The sequence below is a fragment of the Rousettus aegyptiacus genome, unplaced genomic scaffold (assembly GCF_014176215.1).
Source record: "Rousettus aegyptiacus isolate mRouAeg1 unplaced genomic scaffold, mRouAeg1.p scaffold_m13_p_6, whole genome shotgun sequence".
In the NCBI taxonomy this organism is placed as follows: Eukaryota; Metazoa; Chordata; class Mammalia; order Chiroptera; family Pteropodidae; genus Rousettus; species Rousettus aegyptiacus.
In genome coordinates, this window is record NW_023416309.1 from 19,148,923 (window position 1) to 19,170,880 (window position 21,958).

Sequence of the window (21,958 nt, forward strand, 5' to 3'; positions counted from 1 at the left end):
TGCTCCTGTGTTCCCTGGGCATAGACTCCTCTGGTGACTGAGAGAGGAAAATCCTCATATTATTAAAATCATAATGCTCATATTGGAATGTAGAGTGTATGAATGATATATGAAAGAAGTACTGTTATTTAATTATATACTTGAACAAAACATTACATGTAAATGTAATAGAAGGCCATAAAAGTTACTTTTTAAAATAAACTGACTCTACATTCTCCTGATTTAGAATCATTTTATACACATCTCTCTTTTTCAAGTTCATTTCAGTGTATCCTTTCTTTTTTTTCCTAAACCACTAGGGGGAGGTTTTTTTAAAAAAAAATATGTTTGCTAATGATCATATACATGTGCAGAGTGATGTATATCCAAGTAATTTGGAAACTGCACAGTACTATACAAGCAATTTTTAATTTTAATTATTATTATTTAGTGGTAATCGTATTATGATTTAGTTAAACTTTACCATATTGTTCTGGTATTTTATCAGTATAAGAATGGTAATAGAAGTTCAATATCATTTGTGATTGTACTTTCTCTTTATAATTTACTTTGTGTGAACACATAAAGGAAAAGGCATTGACGGGTTTAATTTTTTTTTCTTTTTCTTTCCCATGTTTTAGTAGCTATAGAATTACTAAATCTATACAATCTCCCTCTCCATTCATCTGCCTAACTCTTATTCCAGAAATGAGAAACCAAGATCATTAGCTGTTTTTCACTGTTGCCTGAGCCATATCTACTGCCTACGAATCTTGAAACTAAAAGTGGGATGGAAAATTGAGCCTTAATAAAAATGCTCTTGATATTCTTTCTCCACATTTTCTCATTAAGTATTACAGAGAAGAGGTTCACTGATGCTGGCAAAGTAGATGATTGTGCCTGGAAGAAATATTGTCATGGCAAGTACAAATTAGATCATCCTGGACCAGCTTGTGTTTTGCTGTTTCAGCTGCTTTGAGTGACTATAGCAAAATAATTTTTTATTAATATGAATAAATAAATCAAGTAGAAAATTACTTTAAAAATAGTGATTTTGACATTGCAACACCATTTCAATCCAAAGGAGCACAATAGTATGACAAGAGCCACACGATCGCCATCAGCCCTCATCTTTTTAAAATTTATATTTATATATTTAGAAAGCAATTACTATATCTAGAGCTAATTAAATTGATATATTCAGTAAACATCTTGTCTACTTAATTTCTCACCTCTACTATAATTGTTTTCATGATGTAAAAGGCAACATTTTTCAAAAATTGCTTTTTGGCACAATAGATAAATTGATAGTATGTCTGGAATATGGGCTCATTTTGGGAATAGGAATGACATAAGAGCAAGGTATGTGGTTAAGGCATGACTAATATTTTGGAAAAGATTCTCTGGTCATTTCATGGACATACCGATATTTCAAATATGGGGGAACCTCACATTGTCTATTTTCAATAATGTTCTCCTTCAGGAAAAAGAAACACTTCTCCCCTTAGTGGCATATTATACAAAGGAAGCATATCAACCCCATACAGCAATAAAACTCTTCCTTGAAGTGCTTAGATATTTATGTGTGTGTGTGTGTGTGTGTGTGTGTATGCGTGTAATATATATACATATACATATATATGTATAATTTATAAAATGTAATGGATAAGTTTCAGGAATGTCATACAATCATAATATAACCTTTAAGGATCTAAAAAAACCATTTAGAATAATATGTATTAAATAATAACACCCCAACTTATATATTAGAAAAGTTTATTTATTATTTTATCATCTAGTCTTATGATCTTTACCTTTAAGATGAATTGCGGTTAGATATTATTTATTTGCACTCACCAAAATATATTGAGTTCTGGAAATGTACATGACAACTGAATACACATATATATCCTTTCATCTACCAAGAGGCTGCCTTTTAAAAATATTAAACACTACCAATGTTTTATTTTATTAATTATATTAAAAATTTAGAGGAAGGAGAGTAGATATATAATTTTAGCAGACAGTAGTTAAAAGCCTACCCTCTGGAGGTAGGCAGACCTTGGTCAATCTTATTCTATCCTTTATTACTTGTATGAGAGTGGTTATGTTCTGATACATGCCTATGAATATGAAACAACCCATAATATGAGCAAATCTTTAACTTTACAAAGGAGAGAATTTTTTTTTAATGAGCAATTTAACTATAAATTCTTTCAAAAGTATAGATGAAATAATCAAATATCTGAAAATAATATATTAATTTAAATATATATAATAAAAATAACATAAAATATCTTAATTTGGAATTATTACTTGGTCTTTGCTCAGATTTCATGAAACACATTTCTTTGCATTATTCATTTGCATCCTGAGAACTCAACAGCTTTCTCTTCTTTGAGTCTCTTAGCTTAAATAATTTTCCAGAGAACATCACTCTGAAATACTCAAATTTATGAATCTATGAGTAATGTTATCACTGAAAATTTTATTTTATAAACTTTGTTACAGAAAATTAGGTCATCTCTATCCATTCGTTTATTCATAGTTGTATATTCATGAGCTCCATAAGGTAACCACTTACTTTGATATGGTTCATGATTTTTAAAATGTTTGTTTAAAATTACATACAAGAGTTAATAATTATGAGACAATATCCCCAGAAATAGTTATGAAATTGATATTATATTTCTTTGACTTTTTCTTTTAGACTCATATAGGTGACCTCTATAATTAGGGCAAGCTAGAGTTGATTGAATCCTCCCTAAACATGATGATCAAAATAAAATGACTAAATTTGTAAGGAATCAAATATAAGGTGACCACCTCAAAATATTTATATATAAAAGTCCTTATTTCATAGTTGGGTATATTCATTAAATTTGTCTCCTTTCTTTTAGTCAAATTAAAGGATAATTTTACCAATCTTTCTGGAGAGTAATTAAGTTTAAATTAACTATGTGCTTAGCTTATTGCCTTGTGCAGTTAGTAGTTAACACATGACAAATAAATGGTAATGTCTAGTATTTCTAAAAAGAATCACCACCTTTTATAGTGTATTTTTAATGTTAATTATTAAAAGTTCTATTAAAAGATGTGCACATTAAAGAAGACATCTATACATAACGACAGACCATGTTGATAAATCCATCATTTTATATCTATTTACAAACTGAATCATAATGAAATAGAAAAATGAAAAATGATGATGCCATTATGTATCAACTAACACATTTTTCATTTTAAATTTTTGTTTAAAACATATTTATAAGAGAAAATTGTGTCTATAACCATATACTAATTTCTGATTTACATGTTGAGTATAGATTTTTTTTTTTTTGCTATTGCCACTATACAATGGTGAGTCTTGATTTTCACGTTAGATTCTAGAAATCCATTTCTAAATTAAGAGTTGAGAACTTGAATATGTTTAGTTATAGAAGCAATGAGATTAAGGGTGTTTAGATTCCCAGAACAGTCTTCTAAAATCTATTCAATTCACATTTTTATTAAAATAGTGTGTGTGTGTGATGAAAAATTACAGAATACTGCTGTCGCATAGAAATTAGACACAATGGAATAAGAAATAGATACTTATGTTCAAAAACTGTGCCTGAAGAAAATCAAGTTTAATTAGTGGACAGCAAAGTGGAAAATAGAAAATTTTGAATGTTTTGAAGCAGGATTCTCAGCATGTCTGTGAGCCTGAGAGATTACTGACACTGGTTTTTACAGCAAACTTTATCTCAAATTTTATTGCCTTTTTTACATTAATATTGATAGATCCTTAGCTCAGTCCTATGGCTTGGTGAAAAAGCACAGTACTTAAATTCTGGTATTGTTTATGCCATTAATTATGTATGTGTTTTTTCATTTGTCAAATGCTTTTTGGGCTTCTACTTTGTGCTTTTGCACTTGTATAGGCATTAGTAATTCTAGGGGGAATAAGCTATTTTCTCTACACTCACATAATTCAGACTAATGGGAGGAGACAGATGTTTAAACGGATAAATTCTATAGTGTTAAAAGTGTCGTAATAGAAACGTGAACAGATGGAGTACAAGGGAAGAAGTGGTCACCTATGGGCCAGTGTGAGCACAGAGATACTAGTCATCAGTGCCAGGAGACAGTGTTCAGTCCCCTGGCAAGATGCACATCTAAAGCGGAAGGCTGAGCAGAATCTTGGCTATTTACACTATACCAAGACTTTAGAAAGTTTATCTTATAGGCAACACAGAACTGTTGAAAGGTTTTGATCAGGAAAGCTTTCTTGTAGTTATGTGAGCTTTAGTTCTTTAATCTATAAAATAAAGAAGATTGTCTTGATATTTTCTATACCTTTTTGTTCCAAAATTTTGTGATTTATCAGCCCAGTTGGGTCATTATTTTGTCTAACAATAGGGAAAACTGACAGGGTAAGGGGGCCAAGAGAGAGCGTGAGACAGAGGGGAAGAGAGAAAGAGAATAAAAGAAAAAGAAATGAGAAATTTAGATGTGTTCATTTGTTGATTACTTATGTCAGCCACCATGCGGTATTGTCAACGAAAGAAAAGTTGACTGCTATTTGGAGTGGCCAAGAAATGGAGAGAGGAAGCAATGCGAGTGGTTCATTCTCATTCCTTTATTTAGAATAACTGTTTTACAAGACCTATTCTTTGTGAAGAAGCTTTTCCTGAGCTTTCAGAGTGTGATAATGATTTTTGCTTTTTACTAAGGTTTGGTAGCTTTAGTAAGAAAACATAGATAGAAGTGAGCCTAGGAATAGATCCTAATTCTACCTATAAACTTTGGTTTAAAATTTGGGGGTTTCGATGCTGAAGATATAGTAGTAAGTATGAAAGATTACGGTCCCTAATTACTAAAATTTAGAGTCTTAGTGGGGGCAGAGAGATGGACAAATAGTAATTAAGTGTGAATGCAAATAATATTTACCAGTTAGGTCCTTATAAGGTAGGTGTAGTCAGCTAATAAAAACATAAGACACCAATTTAAATTTGAATTTCAGATAAATAGTGAGTAATTACACTAAAAACATAATGAAATTATTTGTTGATTATCTGATATTCAAATTTAATGGGCCGTAATATTTTACCTGGAAACCATATATATTCATAAATTTTCAGACAGGCTAATAAAAATAGGTAATTTCGTCACTGAATTAATTTTTTTTTCCTTTTCCTTGGGGAAATGATCTTTCAAAGCCAAACATCTTTCTTTAGTGATGTTTTAACATTTGAGATTATGCCTACTTCATAATTATGGTCCTTATATCTTTTCTTTATCCACTACAATTATTCTCTGATATTCCCATGATTGCTGTTTTGTTTTTATAGGAACAGAATCACTCCCTGAATTACCCAGGACTTCTTAAAACTGAAAGCTTATTCCATCGAATTTAAGCTAGTTACTCTTCAGAAACATTTTGTGTTATCTCTTTAAATTAATAGCACTTTAAAGCATTATTTATTGTTGTTAATTTATACTTACAATTTGATGATTTTATAATTGATGTTCAGTTTGACTTTATATCATTCTCTAAATGCACAAGATTCACTCAGATTCTTTCCTAATTCCACTTATGTCACAGTGATTCTTCTCCCTTTTCTGAGGGATATTATTGACCTTTCAGAATGCAGCGATAATGCTGGCTTTTCACAGTGGTTGGATTATGCTTTAGAAGAGGATGATGGGGGTACATCTTTAAGGTTAATCCTTGTCCGAACTCCAAAGTATTACTTTTAATTTGGGGTGATTTGTTTTATGAGGTGTAGCCTGAACCTCAGCAGTAAAGGACCCTTGGAGGTTTTCTTCTCTCATATTTTCATCTCCTTTTGATATGAGTACAAAATAAGCCCTCACTAAGGGAAAGAACCTTGTTAAATTCAATTTATTTGAGAAAACTTAAAATTTAATATACATTTAATACATGATTTATTGCTAATTAATTGACACTACCCTAAAAGACCTTACAGAATTTTCACTAAGAAGACCAAGACTTGAGCTTTGAGGATTGTTCTCACAGAAAATGAGACTAGAACAAAGATATATTAGAAAAGGCAGTTTCAAGGTGAAAAAAAAGTACAGCAAGATAAATAGTACAAAAAAAATCGAAGAAAATTGAAACATATCAGTGGCTTAAAAGAAAATTAAGGAAAGTTTGATTACTTAATCTGCTAGAAATTTAAATTTATATTTTAGGGGCTAATCAGAGATTGTATGGAACAGTGGAATACAGGCCATTTTAGAAGTTTGAAATCAAAAGAGAAAAGAGAATAGATTAAATATTAAATAATGATTTGTTTGAAGTTTTGAAGTAGACATAAAATCTTTCATTGATTAAAAGTAGAGGAAAATGATCAAAGAAGTATAAATGACCAAAAGGGTTGGGATAGCAATGGGGTCTCTAGAAAGTCTAGAAGAAAAAGTAAGGCTTAGGAAAACAGAAATACATGTTCTTCCAATGAAAAGAAGTAAAGGTATTACAGTGACAAATTATTTTTAAATATGGAGAGAATAGATGATTAAGTAATACCATATGGTTCAAATCTTTTAGCATCATCTGCTTTAGAGAAAAAAAAAACAAGTGGGTTTTTTAGCTTATGGAAGAGAGAGATTGGATATAGGCTTTATAGAGAATACATAAGACAAACTTACAAAGTGATTGAAGGAACTATTGCTAATGAAAATCTTGTTGAAATTAGATATTAAAATTTACAGCAAGGCAGTTCTTCTGCCTTTTGCCGAAAATATTAACATTAATCAAAAAAGTGATAGGAATTATTCAGGATCAAAAAATTAGTGACCTAGGGAAGATTGGGGATAGTGATGATAGTGAGGACACGTAGTGATGGTGACAGAGAGTGACAAGAAGACTGCGGTTAGTGAAGGCAGCTATATTAGAATTAACCGAATGTTAGTATGAGTAGTAAATAAAATGTAGTCATAAGTCAGCTAAAGAAGCAAATGTCAGAAATAAGTAATATAGATTTTAGATGTGGATAACGTGGAACTTTAATAATTTAATGAGAATTGGATTGATACTATCTTAAGAAGGTTCTAGATTTTGAATATGGAGAAATAGTCAGTGATAGGTTCTATGTTAGAAGTTAGGAGGTGTAGTAAATGAGAGAAGGAAACATTTTCAAGGTGTAATATGAGCTGGCAGCACTAATTTCAGTGGTGTTGGTAACAATGGATAATAGGAAAAATTCTGATCTAAATGTTTGAGTCATGAGGATGGTAGGGTGATTTGGATTTTTTAATCATTGTAGATAAAATGTTTTCTACAAACTGCAACCTGAAGCAATTTTGCCTTATAGCATAATCCTGCCTAAGTCTCAGTTATTAACTTAAATTTTATGTGCTAAGTAATGTTTCCTACAAGTATAACCACAGGGAAGTGGTTCATATGCATATTTCAGAAATCGGAGGATTGTACAGAAATATAAAAGGATTGCCCATGGTCATAAATTAGAAATTACATCAAGAAAATTTTATTGGACACATTTACAATGCAGTTCTGAAAAGAAGTCCGGTCATTGTGATGCTCTCATTCATACTTTATACTGAACTTCATCATAGAGCTTAAATCATCATTTCAAGACTAGATAGTATTTATTTAAATTGCTTAGCTCATTTAATAATGACATGGCTATCCCCAAACTTCCATAACCCTTGTAAGAACTGGTGGTCTGTTAATAACTCCAGGTTATTTTACTTTTGTTCATGCTTCAGAAACTGTTCGTTTTATTGTTGGCTTTGGTTGCAGATCTCTTTTCTTCTGACTATATTCTTGCCTTTCTGCCTGTCCCCTTTGGATTTGATGTAAAACACTGTCCCATTGATTCTTAAGCCTGCCTCTCTAATATCGTCTCATTTCCCTCGAAACTATTTTCAGTCTATAGCTTTGAAACTCAGTCCTAGACTAACTCTTTTTGAGACAAGATGTGTGTGTGTGTGTGTGCGCACGCACATGCACATATGCATGTGTAGACATTTGTTTTTGCTTCTGAGTGGGTCTTGGTCATTTAAAATTTGTGGAAAGGAGGTTTTTTTAAAAAAATTATTCTGATAAGACACTTAATATGTGATCTACCCTCTTAACAGATTTTTAAATGTACATACAATATTGTTAACTATAAACACTGTGTTTTATAGCAGATCTCCAGAACTTACTCATCTTGAACAAATAAAATTAATACACTCATTGAACAACAATTTTTCATTTCTCCCTCACCTCAGCCCCTGGCAACCACCATTCTACTTTCTTCTATGAGTTTGACTATTTTAGATACCTCACATAAGTTGAATAATGAAGTATTTGTCCTTCTGTAGCTGGCTTATTTCACTTAGCATAATGTCCTCCAGATTGATGCATGTTGTCACATTTGACAAGATTTACTTATTTTTTAAGCCTGAATAATAGTGCATTATGGGTATGTATGTATGTGTGTATATATACATTTTTTTATCCATTTATTCATTGATAGACTTTTTTTTTCTGTTCCTTGGCTATTGCAGATAACAAGAAAGTGAACATAAAAACGCAAATATCTCTTTGAGATCAAGATTTCGATTCTTTTAGATAATACTCAGAAGTGGGATGGCTGTATCATTTGGTAGAAAGGAGTTCAAAATAAGTCGATATGTTTTTTATTCTAACCCTATTTCCTGTTCATTTGGACCCCATGAGTATTTGGTTAAAAAGCAAACATTGAAGTGCAGCAAGATGATGTGTGGTGATAGCTTTTTAATCTTGAAATGTACCACATATAGCGCTAAGATTTTTTTTTGACTCATTAAAAAGTTTGTTAGTGTAAGAACGTTTTAATTGGTCTACAAAAATGGATTCTTTTTGTGTGGTTAAAAAGATAAATGAGTCAGATACCAGAATGGAAATACATTCATTTGAGTGGTTAGCATTTCTTGATATTACGTTAAAAGCAATTTAATGTGTTACATTACAATGTTTTTAATACAGTCAATCTTTGATTTTTTTAATTTAAAATTGATATTTTCTTTCACTAACTTCCTGCTAAATGAGTTGATAAAAGCAGGTAGGCTTACCTTTGAATTCAGACTCCTCAAAGGAGAGAAGCCAAGAATATGGTGACAACTTTGAAATTCAGGCTGGGAAACAAAGTAGGTAGTCATGTTACCAGCAAGGGGCATTATTCACACGATGGAAACAGCACTTTCGCAATAAAAGGAAATCTTGTATTGGGTAAGATAAAAGGAAGATTTGATCTTCAAGTGCAGGCTACTAACATTTATTCCTAGAGCAGTTAAAAAACTAGTCCCTAACATCTTATTTATCTAGAAGCCCAGCTGAATGAAAACACGTTTCTTCAAAATCTTCAAAAGGAAGAAAAATACCCAGCAATATTACTTATTCTCTCTAAACTGATGAAGATAATGAAGTAGGCAAAGGATCAAAGACCTCATATGTTTGCTTAGTCATTTTATTATTAGCGAATGTTGAATTTTATTGAATACTAATATGAAGATAGATTTTTTTTCTTTAATATATGGATATAGTAAAGTTTTTTATGTTGAACAAACTTTCCTGTATTATTATTATTGCTCTGGCAGGTTCAATTTGCTAGTAGTGTTTTACTTAATATTTTTGCTGTATACATAAGTGATATTCATCTTCGATTTAATTTATTTTTTATTCTCTTATCGATTTTGCTACCAAAGTTATACTAATTCACCAAATAAGTCAAGTTGTCTTCTTTTATATAATCTTCTATGAAAGAGTTTGCATAAAATAGGGATTATTCTATTATAAGGCAGGATAGGTAACACAGGGATACCTCCTTCCCCTCCAGGTTGGGGCTCTGGAAATTTTTCCTTTTTTAAAGCCCTCCCCCTATTTTCGCCTGAGCAAAGAAAGATAAGCCAAAACTGGTCTTTTCTAGCGTATGTGCCATCTTTGGTTAAGGCATGACCTTTGGCTAATTTTAATATCATAATCTCATCTGCATTACAAATGTTGTGGCTCCCATTATGCACCTGACACCATGACAGTTTCGGAAACACTATATAAGGAAGAAACAGTAGGAAACAGAGCTCCCTGTCTACTGGGAGGAGACAATAAGGCTATGTCAGTTTCCTGTTTCTGGGCTATGCCTCCCAGAATAAAAGTTCATAACCAGCATAGCCAGACATCTTCATACAACACTCTTTCTCTTTTTCTCTCTCTCTCTCTCACCCATGTTCCCCTCTTGAGTGTGTACGCTCACTTTAATAAAACACATTTTTCTACTGGTTGCTTGTCTTTCCCTTGAATTCTGTCTTAAAGAACAAGACAAGAATCTGGTCACCAGAGCCCCAAGCCCTCTGGCAAGTTATAGATGATGGGTTATACGCAGATTATACTTTGCTCTTTCATCAGATCTCATTAAAAATGCTCATAAAAACAGATATAAACATAAGAGGACAGAATTTGGTAAATGAGGTTTTCTCAGATGAGAAATGCCACTAAAGTTTTAGACTATTAAAACATTGCTTAGCAGTCTCTAAGTAGAGAGAAATAAACTGAAGTTTAATTATCTTTAAAGAGGGACACAAACAAGGAGCTAGTAAAACTTACTTCCCCAAATCTCAGAAAGGCTTAGGAATTTGACACAGAAACAGTTCAGATTTAAGGGATTTCAAACACAGAGCCTTTATTCTCAACTCAATTTTTATCCTCGTGCCAAAACAACAACAAAACAAAACAAAACAAACAAAAAACCTCTAACTAATATTCGCCTTTGTCGCCTTAGAGTTATTTTCCTGTATAGTTTTCTCATATGTTACATTTTCCAGTCATTGGTACTCTAAAGCTTTGTTTGTAAACTAAATCTTTATCCTCTCAAGATGGTAAACATGTAAATTAGGGGACTTAGAGGAAGTTGGTGGTGTTTTAGGAAGAAAAGCACACTAAAAAACTGCAGGTCATTACTAAGTTTGCATTTGTCTTTATAATTCCTGGATCTCAAATGTAACTCAAAGTGTGACATTTTAAAAGAGTTTCTCCTTGAGACCACACCTCTTGGTTGTGTTACTGGGCTTCTGGAATTGTGGGAGAATAGAAATGTTCTGTCTTCACGGTACATTAATTCAAATTACAAAATAGTGCAGCATTTTGTACATTTTGTACATCCTTGCATGGAAAAGATTTCTAGATTTGGGTAGCATCATGCTCTCTCACATTCTCCACAGTTCCTACCACCCATATTTTTAGCACTTGGTATGAGCATTGTAATTTGTCCTGCATAATACACCAGGTCTAACTCATGCGCCTGCTCTGGTTCATTCAGCTTCATCAGTCTACTGGGCCCTTGGTCACTAGCTCGTGGAGCATCCCAGTTACTGCTGCCACCCCTGCAGCTGAATCTGCCTCATGGCTAACAACATTGTGGGTCTTGATTGTCTCTGGAATAAGTTATGGGCTCTGGTATGACCTTTGTTGCTTTTCCTGTCTGCAAGAACCACATCAGCTATGACAATCCCGTTTAACCTACTCAGATATGAAGAGTCTCTGGCTTCTCCCACTACTTCTAGACTCATCTAAAGTGTCCTTCCATAAAAGATATGGTTTCCTCAGAAGCCACCCAAGGAGCTAGTGATGCAATTAATGCCTAGAGTTGATGCAAATGTGAATTAGTGAGGGGTAGGAGATCTCATGGAGTTAGCAAACAAATTCCTTTCCTTTTCTTTACTCATATGTGCAAAGATATGGAGATTCTGTATGGCTGTCCTAGTGATTTCATCTTTGGCCAACCAAACAACTGAGTTTCTTCATGAAGCCAGCTTGGTAACACACCACTTTGACATTGCCCAATTTCCATGCTTCTCTTTTTCCTGTGCTTGCCTAAGTTTTCCTCATAATAATTTCCTCTTTGAAGTATTTAGAACACTTCCAATATCACAGATATTCTTGCTAAAGATGCTCTATGGCTGTGTGTGTGTGTGTGTATGTGCCATGTGTGTGTGTTTATATGTGTGTTTGTATGGAAATAAGCGATACTTAAAAATAAGATGTTTTTACACTCTGATGGCAAGGCTTAAACCTTAAAATTTATAGCTTATTACTGTGGCCACAGTAGCTAACATGTGTTCACCCAGCAGGATTTTGCCTTTTTTCAGAATCTGTTAACATTCCCTATATGTATTCATCTCACTATAAAAATAGATCTTTTGCCTGAGGCATTACTGGTAGTAAAAATTAGAGGAGATATTGATAATGTTCCATTAATTTCATTATGACATAAATAGCTCAGTAACTTACTTTAGATAACAGTTATCTACGGCAAAGTAGGAAAGATGTAATGAAATTCATTCAAAAACTTGCCCAAGTTTACTTTCCCATGTGGAAACTCTTGGACCATCTGGTTTGCTTCTGCTGAAGCACCTGGTGTATTACTTTTGCACTGTATAAACATACTGTATTGATAACAGAGACAGGGTTATACACACATCTCTCACAATGATTTGATCGCAACCATACAAATGAATTCATTTGCAGTAATGTTCTTCTTAATAATGTTATTTACAATATCAGTTATATCAGAGAAGACTCACAATCTTACCCTAATGTAAATATTATTTTTTGTTCATTCCTTTTTTTTTTTCAGCCACCTATGTCATATCACATAGCAGCTCAAATATTGCATTTTAGATATTTCTGATTGATGGAAAGGTCTTAATGAACTCATTTTCAGAATGTTATCTATAAAAAAATCAAGAGCCATCTGAAAAAAAAATTGAGACAGGGGGAATCTCTTGATCTGTTTTTTAATTCTCAGTAATATCTGGTTGCAGTGAAATTGTAGTCTCCATTTATCAGTAGCCAATATGATAAAGCTCGTTTTAGTTTTTTAGAGATATTTCATCTAAACTAGCCATTTATACAAAGTAGTCTACCTAAATGATTTAATGTCATTTTTTAAGTGTTATGCAGACACACTATTAAGAGGTTTATTGTACTTCATAAAGCAAATTAATTTGCTTCTAGAACAAAGTACATTCATTGGAGTCACTTGAATAACATATAAAATATACTCAGGAATTCTCTTCACCTTAGTGGTGGGGAAAAGGCAGAATACAGCCTGATTTTAAACATAAATTTACTTAACCTGGACCTTCCCATGCAAGTCTTATGTAACTTGGCTTCATTTGGTGAATAATACTGCATTCTGCAGAGCTATGTCACATGGCCCATTGTAGAAGGGCAGAGAATAGGATGTATGTAAATTGCAAATCTGAGAAAAGAAACATAGTGGGTATTGTCTCTTCTCAATTCTGTTTCAAATTCTTGGCACATGTAAATCACATTAAATAGTAAGGTGTCTGTTGTGTGTGTGTTTTTTTTTAAATCTATTTTGGCACATCAAATTTTTAGTGAGAAATTTAGTCATAATTTTTTTACTGAAATATTTTACTAAAATAAATGTTAATTTTGCCATTTAAAAAGAATATCTTTTAGGTCATACCTGCAGTTCAATACTATAGCTCCTTAACATATTGCTCCTGCATTAAAACAGTTGTCTACATTTAGATTATCAAGTTTTGAAAATCCCTCTGGCTTTTCTGTAAACACTCTGTTTCTAGAATATGCTATATTTAAATTTACATCATTTTTTCTTTGACCCAGAAAGAAAAGACATAATGGGTTTTATCATAATTATATTCAGACTATCCAACTGCTATTTGACCATGAATGGGCAATATATTCTTGAGTATCAAGGACAGCCTTGCAGCACTTCTGTGCTCATATTTCTTATTGATTTCAGTGAAAATATGCAGACACAAGAACTGTGAGGTAGATTATTAGCAAATATAGGATAGCCTAGTATGTGTTGTCACTCTTTTTGGAAAGAAAGCATCTGTAAATTGTGCTTTTATTCTGAGGTAATTGAAGCAGAGCATTAAAGAATAAGGATAACCGAATTAATTACTAATATGTGATTACATTGAAGCGCTTCTATGAGATTCACCTCTGATGACAGCATATTGTTTTTTGAGGAGGGGGGACAATTACTGAATGACAAGTTCTTCAGATTCTGTAATTCATCATAGGCCCTGAGATTAGTTGATGTGGTATGACGTTCATTCTCAAGTCATCGTACTAACTTTTGCTATGGCTAATAGTGACCTCTTTGCCAAATCCAATAGATATTTTGAGTGTTTGACTTACTTGAACTTACCATAGACACTTTATTTCTCTTGAAATAGACTCTCTGTTTCCCTAACACCACAGTCTTATGGTTTTTTTATTTTTAAGAAAATGTTATTTATTTATTCATTTATTTATTTATTTATTTATTTATTTATTTTTAATGACAGTTGATATTTAGTATTATTTTATATTAGTTTCAGGTGTACAACATAGTGGTTAGACATTTATATAATTTACACCAAGTTATTTCCCTCAATTAATCTAGCACTATATATTGTTATTACAATGGTTTTGATCCAACATTCTGTCTGCTTCTTTTCTGACTCTTTTGTGGCAGCATTCTTCTCTGTCCAGCCATTGTATATTGAGGTTTTCAAGATTTATTTCTAAACCGTCTTCTCACTCTACTTTTTCCCAATAGGCGTGGTAAATTGTCATGGGTTTTCATTTGCCAATAAATAGAAACATACACCTTTATTTCTCCTAAGGAAATCCTTCTCTAATTTATTCACAAACTTTATTCACAAAAATTTATCGAGGACCTATTTTTGTAAGGCATTGCATTATTTACTAGAGATGCACTAGAGAACAAAAAACAGATGGCCCCTGTTCTCAGGAAACTAATGCCTATTGGAGGGGATACAATCAATCAAATAATCACATAAACAGTAAAATCACAATCAGAGTTAACCATTTGAGGGGAAAGAAACACAATTGTAAGACAACTTATATGCAAAAAAAAAAAAAAAAAACCCCAACTAACATTATATTAGACTATCAAAATACCAATTGTTTTGGACATATAAAGATGTAAGATGAAATATAGAAGCTAGGAGATGTGAAAAATGTTTCAGACAAGGGGCAGAGAAATTTCAAACAACCTAAAATGGGAGAAAATAAAAAAAAAAGACCAGTTTGACTCAAGGATAGTGAAACAAGAAATGAAGTCAAGAGTCAGATCGTCTAGGGATTTCGTTGTTCCTGTTAAGCATTTGAGTATTTATTTTAAAAAATACTGGGTAAAATAAGTTTTTATTTATTTGCATGTGGTCATTATACTTATGCTTGCTTATTCTCTAAAGCTACTGAAAGTATTATGAATTATGGAGTTCACTTATCAGCTTACTTTGGAGCTTATCAACTGAAAATTACTGGGATGTCAAAATACAAAGGGTAAAACTTTGGAATGATCTTTCTCAAAGTTCTTTCTATTCTGTAGCACCAAAATATATGCATGATGTGTAAATATGGTTTTCAACTCATTCCTTTATTGTAAACTGTTTTCTATATGCAGTCAATCCATAGACAATGTTTAATTATTGAGAGTATGTGTGTATATATCTATGTAAAGTATAGGGTATAGTTCTTGGGAAGTGTGGAGATATTACTAAAATGTAAAACATTCTCTCAAAAATCATAAAGTAGTTGGAAGTATTTAACTGGCAGAGTTTAGAAGAATGTAATATTAATTAAACAAAAAGCTAAGGGAAGCTGTCTTTAATTTACTAAGGGACTTAATTGCAGGCTTCTTGGAAGGATTTCAGAATGAAGAGACTTTTTGATGGTCAAGTGGAGGCAAATGGGATTCCTGGTGGAATTGTGAACTACTTAAGGTCTCATAAATAATTGTATATTTCGATACTAAAATGAGCCTGGAGAAAGGAGAGTTTCCTCAGACTGTCTCAGAAGGAAGTCCCCTCTACTTCCCCCGCCCCACCACCAGCCTATGGGAGCTGGCTGCAATGAATAGCCATCTCAGAATTTTACTACTCTGGAAACTTTAGTGTTCAGATTCAATATGTACAGTCTATTCCCTGGAGAGAGACATTTTCAATTGGCAGAAGATGGGGAACAGATTCAAGATTAGGAAATCGTGCACTAATATCTCAGAAGCTGAGCATCTAGTCTAAGGCAAGACTAAAGAAATGTATGGATATCATAGGAGTGAAAAAAAGTCATATTACTTACACTGAGATAGAAATTTGAAGCAGGGCCAGTACTCAGGCAGTATTGCACAGCAGAGACTGCTGATGATGGAGAAAGTGTAACTGTGGGGCTATAGAGAATACATTTTTTAGATTTCTGTGTGGTTTTAGTTTTCTAAACAACAACAACAGCAACACACACACACAACACTTCTAATTGGGCTAAACGACAACTTTTGGAAGTTAAAGGATGATAAAATAGCGAGAGACTATCTGAAAAAATTTTTCTCCCCTGACATGTATCTTTACATTTCAAAGAGGGATGAAAGCCAGGATCATGGAGACTTTTCGGAGGTTTCAAACCCAGAGATTCAATTCTTACCTTTCCTCTGGAGACATTTAATTCTATTCCCAAGTGTAAGAAGACACGGATATAGAACTCCTCCAAGGTAATTTGTTTAGAGCAGAGAGCAAAAATTATCTCCTCTCAGGAAGGAAGTGGACTGTATATACATATTCCAATTTAGAACCTGAGTTACTCTTCTGTGGCGATAGAACCAATCTTTTGTGCAGGCCTGTTCATCTGGCTTTTGTTGTATTATCTCCAAAAGTATAACATTCTGATTTAATCTAGAAATCTCATCTTTTACTTTCAATATAATTTGAATAAATGTGGATATTGAAAACTTATCAATGAATATAACCATCAGGAATACAATTACCAGAGATCTTGTTGGGTAGACTGCTGAAAGTCTTATGCTATGGCATTATGGCTATTTAGACCCAAACTTTTAATATGAAGGGCTCTTATCCTTTGGGAACAACCTACAGGCTGATAGGCAGGGTTTGGGGGAAGGTTTATCTCGATTCACTTGCTCAATTCTCCTTGTTCTGGGACCACAGAGAAACGATGATGGACAAATTACCCAAGTATATCATCCTGCTCAGAGTCCTCCCAAATATTATGAAAGAGATTGCAGGATTAGAAAATGTAGAAAGGAGATCATGGCAGATAGAAGACTAGGAGGCGGGGGTGGGAGGAGCGGCGGGGAACAATAAGAGGTGAGGAAAGGAAGAACAGATTAGAACTCAGGTTTTGCTGATGGAGAAAGAAAACTTAGCTCAGGTGCTGGGTGTGCAATCAGGAAAATGACTCATCAAAGATTCCTAATGAGCTATGTCCAGGGGACGTTGATTAGGTGTTTGTGAGAAGAGTGGCTAAAGGGAAAAACACCGCTGAACAAGATTTGTACCACAGGCTCTGTGACATGAGATTATGTATAGTACAATAAAATCTCTCCCAGCTGACCTTTATTAAAGAGATTAATGATGTAGTCCACTTAGTCTGTAAAACCTCCAGGCTGATGTTTACACTTGTAGTATGGCACACCCAGGCCTAGCCGACTACTTTTTCATATGACACACACTTCAGTTTCTATCAGTTGAGCTGTATGTCTAAGAATTAACATTGTCGTTAAAACTATTTATACCTATTGAATTTTGTTATCGTAATTTAGAAACAATGTTAAGCAGTGAAACAAGAATGCAAAAGTAATAATGGCTTTCAAACTAATTGAATTATTTGAAAAGACTCCATAAAGGAAAGCCAATAGAATGATTGCAGTCATATTTGGTGAGGATGGGACAACAATGAAATATTAAAGAAAAAGAATCAAAAGCCTCTAGGCATGTCTTCTCATTTTTTTTCCGCTGATTTTTTTTTTAAATCTATCTTTTCTTTAAAGAAACAGAATCAGAAATATTGGACTATATGCCATATATGTCTTATACAAGAATAAAGAGTGAGGCTCCAAATAGTAATTATATAAAGTAAACATTTTGAGTCCTAATTTTTTCAAATAATGTACACTTATCTTTGAAACTTTATGTATGCTTTAAACATTTTTATTTACTATAAAACAATTGCTGATAACATATCAGATTAGAGGGTTTCTAATATATTTGAAAGTGGTTGCAAATGTATATACATTGTTTAGTAAGAATCACCAAATCTATGGCCATGCTACCCTGAACAAGCCCAATCCCATCTGATCTCGGAAGCTAAGCAGGGTTGGGCCTGGTTAGTACTTGGATGGGAGACCACCTAGGAAGACCAGGTGCTGTAGGCATAAAAAATAAAAAAAAAAAAAAATAAGGGATCATAAACTGACAAGGTCTTTGTAATCTGTGAGGTCAACCAAGGGTTGCCTTGCCTAAAACAAAAACAAACAAACAAACAAAAATCACCCAAACAGCTTCTGCATCTGGCGCAGCCAGCTTGATACCTGAGTGGGAACAGTGGGAAATGCTGAAAAGAAAGAGAAAGACAAAGGTGGGATCAGGAGGACCACTACCCATTGATGATGAAGTAGTGGTGCAGTTTTATTTTTGCAAGCTCTTTTTATACGAGAGCATACAATTGCTAGCTAGAATAAGATTATCTTTGGCACAATCACCTACCCCACATTCTCTTATGAACTTTTGCTGTACTGTCTGTTCAGGGCTATAAGTATACTTCCTTGTCTTGGAGACACTGCATTGTTTCCTGAACAATTGTACCTCCCCAGTCTTAGGAGGGTTCGTTGAGGTGAGGCAACCCTTGGCTGGCCTCACAGATTGCAAGGACCTTGTCAGCTTGCAATCTGCTCTTCGCAAACAGGAATTAATTTAATTCAAAAATTGTTGATAAATTTTTGTTTCAGGTACTATTGGCAGACTAGGCATTTAGATTGACCATTTCTAGAACAATTTATAATATAAGCTGAAATAGAAACAAACTTAGAATAAATTTATAGAAAATTCAAAATATAAGTAATTTCCTGAGTCCTGATATGAATGGTAGGGGAAATTTAAAAAAGGTACATTAGGCTTTGATAATACCTGCCAAAGCTAATGAACATCAATTTTTATAGTTCAGAGATAGAAGAGCAAACCTTGGGCTTGCTCAAGTCGACAAGTCTAACAGTCAATCACAGATGTAAGTGTATACCAATTTTATACATTCTAAGTGTGAACTAAAGATAAATCCCTCTTTAGCCCACTTCTTCCCTCCATAAGAGTCATCAAAGAAAACTTTCTGTTGAGAACCTTAGAATTAGTTGAGAAGCCAAAGTATCTCAAAAATACCTAAACACCACATGACCTGAGTTTTTTGTTTGTGTACTTTATTGTTTGCTTTGAAAATTAAATTCATAGTACTTGGAAGACAGCCCAAGTACTATGATAGTGTCTCCTGGTAGAATAAAATGTAAATCCTGTTTGAAAGAAGCAATTCTCAACCTACTCATTAAAGAATTTATATAGATAAAATACAAAATATTAGGAAATGAGATAACCTGAGTAAATGAAGAAAAACATAGTTGGGAGAATCAGATTGGTAAAGACTTCAAATATTGTAATTATCAGATAGAGTATGTAATAGCACTGTGTTTTTATATGTTCAAAAATATAAAAGAGAGGATTATTATGGGTTAGAAAGTTGAAAGCAAAAATACATCTAAAAATGTGAAAAATAGTGAGATTGCCCATTTATATCAGGTGTTAACACACTTTTAAAATTAGCTTTTATTTTATAATTGATTTAGATTTACAGAAAATCATTTACAGAAATTTGGGTAGGTAGTGCAGAGATCCCATATACCTCCCACCCAGTTTCCCCCATTAGGAGTATCTTACCTTAATATGGTACATTTGTTCCACTTAAGGAACCAGTATTGATACCTGCTTATTATTTAAAGTCCATCCTTCATTCAGATTTCCTTATTAATATTAACTAAATATATTTTATAATATTAAGTAATATCCTTTTTTTGTTCCAGGATCCCATCTAGAATATCACATTACATCTAGTAATCATATCTCCTTAGGCAATTCTTGGCTGTCACAGTTTTTTAGCCTTTTCTTGCTTTTGATTATCTTGATGATTTTGAGGAGTAGTTGTCAAGCATTTTGTAGATTATCCTTAAATTAGGATTTGTCTGATGCTTTTCTCATGATTAGATAAATGGTGGTTGTATGTTTTAGGGAGGAGGACAACAGAGGTAAAATGCCATTTTCATCATATCGTGTTAAGAATACTTACTATCAGCATAACTTATCACTTGGCTAAAATGCTGTTTATCAAGTTTTTCCAATATAAAGTTATTCTGCTTTCCCACCTTTCCATACTGTATTCTTCGGAATGAAGTTAGTATGTGCAGTCTACAGTTAAGGAAGTAGAGTATGTTTCATCTCCTTGAGGACTGAGTATACTTAAATTATTTGTAATTCTTCTGCATGGAAAATTGGTCTTTCCTTCCCCTCAATTTATTTATATTAGCATAGACTCAGGGATTTTATGAATATCCTTTAGGTTACAATGAAATACTACGTTACTTATTTTATTGTTCAGATTGTTTCATTTTTGACCATATGGAGCTCTTTCATTTTGCTACTGTGTCCCTTTGACGTACTTCCATCATTTTATGTTTGTGTGTGTGATCTATCATCTTTCTCGTTCTATGTCTGTCTATTATCTATCTATCTATCTATCTATCTATCATCTATCTATCTAATCTATCATCATCTATCCTCTCTCTCCTCTCCTTCCCTCTTTCTTTCTCTCTCTCTAGTACATCCTTATATTTCCCTAGTAGTAGAGGCTCCAGGGTAATTTTGTATCTTTCTACCACATTCCCAGAAGCACCCTTTTTACTAAGAAGCCCTGATTCCCTTTACTGGAGAATGTTATTGCAAAGCAAGATCTGGATACTAGATGTGCTTGTTGGTACTGGGGAATCATTACCAAATTTGTTGTAAAGAAGTAGAGACTAAAGAGTTTAGACTTTTTGAGGTATACTCTCTGTCGTAGCTGTTCAACTCTTATTATACTGAAAAAAAAAAGTCATTGCTAATATGGGCATTGCTGTGTTGCACAGGGCCACATTTGGTCCACAGGCCATGTAATGCTTTTCCAATTCTTGTTAATATTGTATAATTGTAATAAGAAAAAATAAAATACAAGACACTAGAAAATATGTTAAATATTGAGTTTATACAGAACAAATATTTACAAATATTTCAATGAGAAACTTCTCAATTGTTTTCATGGTAATTTATATTCAAATGTCTAAAGGTATCTATGATCCAGACTTCTTAATGATCACATCAAAATATTTTTTTAACTTTCAAAATTGATATAGCAATCCTTAAAAATTTAACCTTTTAAAGAGTACAATTATTATTATTTTTATTATTTCTCTTAGTGGAGTAGAATTGAGAGTTCAGAAATAAGCTTTTAAATTTATAGTCAATTGATTTTGAACAAATGTGCCAACACAATTCAATGAGAAAAGAATAGTCTTTCTTTTTGAAAAATTTTGCTTGGAAAAGCTGATATCCACCTGCAAATGACTAAAATTGAATTCCTTCCTCATATAATATACAAAAAATTAATTTAAAATGTAGTAAAGACTTAATAGCTAAAACAATAACTCTTAGAAGTAAAAGAGGTATAAATCTCACAACCTTCAATTCAGCCATGGTTTCTTAGAAATGCCACTAAAAGCAAAAGCAATGAGAGACAAATATACATACATTAGATTTCATCAAAATTTTTTAAAAAATTGTGCTTCAAAGGATACTATCAATGAAATGAAAAGAAAACCTAGAGTATATGGTAAAAAGTATGTCTGAAATATAGATTTAATGTTACATACTTAGAATATATAAAGAATTAAAAATAATACAGTATGAATAACATAATTTTAAAAATAGGCAGAGAATTAAAATCGACATTTCTCTAAAAAAGTATAGAAAAGACCCAAAAACACATAAAAAATGCTCTACATCATTAGTCATTAGAGAAATGCTCAAGAAAACCACAATGAGATAACACTTCACAACTACT

At 32.8% G+C, this 21,958-nt stretch overlaps 1 protein-coding gene and 1 non-coding gene across 4 annotated transcripts in view; both read left to right on the forward strand.

Annotated features, from left to right (window-relative positions):
* Window positions 1–21,958, forward strand: part of CTNNA3 (catenin alpha 3) — a 1,366,626-nt gene that overhangs the window by 1,129,391 nt on the left and 215,277 nt on the right. The window lies entirely within an intron of this gene.
* LOC118604711 lies at window positions 18,082–18,200 on the forward strand. Its single transcript, XR_004951793.1, has one exon. It is a non-coding gene; the product is annotated as a 5S ribosomal RNA (ribosomal RNA).